This window comes from Macadamia integrifolia, chromosome 4 (genome assembly GCF_013358625.1).
Source record: "Macadamia integrifolia cultivar HAES 741 chromosome 4, SCU_Mint_v3, whole genome shotgun sequence".
Lineage (NCBI taxonomy): Eukaryota > Viridiplantae > Streptophyta > Magnoliopsida > Proteales > Proteaceae > Macadamia > Macadamia integrifolia.
This window is the reverse complement of record NC_056560.1, coordinates 2,332,735-2,336,288: the sequence shown is the minus strand read 5'-3', so window position 1 is coordinate 2,336,288 and position 3,554 is coordinate 2,332,735. Positions and strand designations below refer to the sequence as shown.

At 38.5% G+C, this 3,554-nt stretch overlaps 1 non-coding gene across 1 annotated transcript; it reads left to right on the top strand.

Annotated features, from left to right (window-relative positions):
• The first annotated feature begins 1,481 nt into the window (after nt 1-1,481).
• LOC122077698 lies at nt 1,482-1,588 on the top strand. The gene has a single exon (XR_006139936.1). It is a non-coding gene; the product is annotated as a small nucleolar RNA R71 (small nucleolar RNA).
• The last annotated feature ends 1,966 nt before the right edge of the window (nt 1,589-3,554 follow it).

Below are 3,554 nucleotides of genomic sequence, written 5' to 3'. Positions count from 1 at the left end.
ATTGCTTGTACACATGGTAAGGTAAGAGATTCACACTTGCGCCAAGGTCAAGTAAGGCATGCTCAATATAGGTGTTGCCTATGACACAAGATATGGTAGGGCTCCCTAGATCCTTATACTTGGCTGCTATAGGCTGAGTAATTATGGAACTAATGTTACCTGCCAAGAACGCCTTTTTGGGCACACTAGTGATACGTTTGTGAGTACACAAATCTTTCAGTACCTTTGCATAGGCGGGGATCTGGGATATGGCATCCAAAAGAGGGATGTTTACTTCTACCTTTTTGAAGACTTCTAAAATTTTGTCCATGGAAGTAGTCTTCTTTTTGTTTACCAAGCGATTAGGAAATGGGACAGGATGAACATAAGGACTGTTAGGGATTTGCTCTTTTTCAAAAGAATCATGTTTGGTTTCCTCAACCAAATCATCTTTAGTTTCATAAAAATCTTTAGGTTCATCAGACGAACCTGGAACAAGAGGCACATTTGTGTCCTCAACTGAAGAAGAGTTAACAGGAGTAATAGATGGGGAAGATTTAGGAACGCTCTGTAGGTACTCTTTACCACTCCTAAGGGCATAAACAACATTACATTGGTTAGAGGGCCCTTGTTGAGTCTGACCTTGTACTATATTCAGTGGTGCATTAGTTGGTCATTGTAAACTAACAGGCTGATGATGCCTAGGGTTAGGCTCTGGTTGACTGGGTAAAGTTCCCTTCTCCCTCTCACGCATAATTGAGACAACTTGGGTAAGTTCTCTCGTAAGATTTTGATGGCTTGTCATGAGGAGGGCCATATTTTTTTCCAAGTCACTTATTCTACTTACCTCTCCAGTGTTGGTAAACCCAGGGGGTTGCTGATAAGATGATAGAAGAGGGGCCCTAGGAAAACTCGCCTGAGGTCCTACATTTGACCTAGAAAAAGTATTTTGAGAAAAATATTGTTGTGCAAAGGGAGGCCTTTGGGGTCCAAGTTGACCTTGATTATAGAAATTGGAAGGTCCTGCTTGGTTGCCTTGATTCCAAGAGAAATTTGGGTGATTTCTCCATCCTGGATTATAGGTGTTACTATAAGGATTATTCTGGTATAAGGCATTAACACTATCATTAGAAGTGCCCCCAGAGGTGTTGGGGCATTCTTCTAGGACATGTCCAGGGGACTGGCACCAAGCACAAATCTTAACCAAATTGACTGATGATGGCTCTCTAGGAACAATAGCCTCAATCCTCTTGATTAGGCTATCCAAATGGGCTTCCTTGGCTATTATCCCATCCACAAAATATCCTTTTCCTCCTATGGTTCTTTCACTCTCTTGGGTTGATTCCCACTCACGGGTTTTGTCAGCTAAGTCAAGTAAGAATTCCCATGCCTTTCCTTCATCTGTAAAGGATGTGAATCCCTCATGGCACATAGACTCTATCATTTGTTTAGTTGGGTAATCAATACCCTCATAAATTATTTGACATAAATGCCATAGGTCTAGGCCATGGTGAGGGCATTCTTGGAGTAGATCCTTGAATCTCTCCATAAGTTTGGAAAATGACTCACTAGGCTTTTGCCTAAACTGAAGGATATCACTTCTAAGCTTATTGGTCTTGTGAGTTGGGAAAAACTTCTTAAGGAAGACAACTGTGAAATGTTCCCATGAGGTTATGGAATTTGTGGGTAACCCATACAACCACTTCTTAGCTTAGTCTTTCAATGCAAAAGTGATAAACCTAAGCTTAACAACATCATCAGAAAGCTGTTGGATTTTAATTAGAACACATACCTCTTCAAATTCCCTTAGAAATAGGTATGCATCCTCAGAGGTCAACCCATGAAAGTGGGGCAACATAGTGATGTATTGAGATTTGAGTTCAAAATTATTGCCCTGGGCTTGTGGTAGAACTATGCAGGAAGGTTGGGCTGTTCTAGCAGGGTAGAACCTATCTTTCAGAGATTTAGGTGAAGGGTTATGCTGTTGGTCTCCCATATTGAAGGGTTTTAAAGAGAGCAAACGTATAGGGTCACTAGTTGTTGGATCTCTTCTTTCTAACCGATTCTTAGTATTACGTACCCACCTAACACTCATGCAACAGAAAACTACCCGCAACTAAAGTAAGACAAGCACAAAAGAATGGATAGCAAAACTCTTTTTTTTTATTTTTTTGATTGATTTTTTTGATTTTTTTTGATTTTTTTGAATTTTTTTGGTTTTTTGGGAGCTTACCGGCAGGGATCTGGGGTTGCTCAGGTCAATTCCTGAGGTACTGCTACAGGGCGAAACCTGTCTTTATCATACTGTGAGGCATGGCGACCTCCACTGATACAACTATTATTGCAAGTTGTTCTTCTCAGGAATTCAATAAAAGAAAAGGAAAAATATAAAACAAAGCAAACAAAGCACTCCGATTTACCAAAAGAAAGTGAAAAATAACATGGAACTGTCTCCCCGGCAACGGCGCCAAAAACTTGTTTGAGATTTAAAATGTAACCGCAAGCGTATGGATCAGTGTAGCTACGGGTCGAACACAGGGAGAACAACCACTTTATTTTTTATTTCTTTTAATAATGCGAAAGTGAACCGATTAATGGTTGTGATCTAATTCTAATTACCGTCCTAAACATAAGTATCTAAAATAACGTCCTAACCATTCGTCATCTAAGAATTTAAAGACACAAGCCACGTAATTAAAATTAAATAAATAAATAACTGAAAATAAACAACCCACGCAATTAAGAAAAATAATAATAAAGGAAAAAATAAAAGCTGAAATAAAAATAAAGTAAAAAAAAGGGGATAAAGCTAGAGAGAGACTCACAAGTAGGTTTCTCTACTTAGCCCGAGGGATGCATCATAATATGAGCTTCCCTACTTGACCAGAGAGTCACTCTTACAAGGGTTTCTCTACTTGGCTTTAGGGAAAGGTAGACAATTAAAATAAAAGCAATAAATTGATGGTTCTATGGCTAGGAGGGGCAAAGCCAACACATACACTAGCCATGAACCTTGGGGGAAAGGGATAGCAATAATGTAATGACTGAAAATAAAAATCCTAAATTAAGAAAGAAATGGTAGTCAGAAGAGGGAATGAGAGGGGGGAGAGAAGACTACTGAAGGAGCCTACTTACTTGAATCAATGCTTGAACTTGAAAAAAAATTGCTCCACGGCTCGTGATCTTGTCACCTAGATCTAAGCCTAGAACTATAACTTAAAAAAAATTACAACTCAATTGCATAAATCATAAACATAAAAAGAACTGAATAAAAATAAAAGAGTGCTTGCATTAATTGACATAAAAAAAAACTATTACAAAAATGATTAAAGCAAAAATAGAGAAGAACTAAAACCAAAGAGTGAGAGAGGGAGAGAGAGAGCAACTAAAAAAAAACTAGAAGAAGAATGAATTGTGTCTCCTCCTCTTACATGAGTTGTATTTATAGGGAATGGAGAGGTAGGGTAACAATTTTCTCTTTCCTAAAAGAGAGAAACCCACAATTGATTGTGAGATCTTTTGAGTCCAAAAGTGCTAAGATGGAGGAGAGAGAAGAGAGAAATAAATTTTGAGAA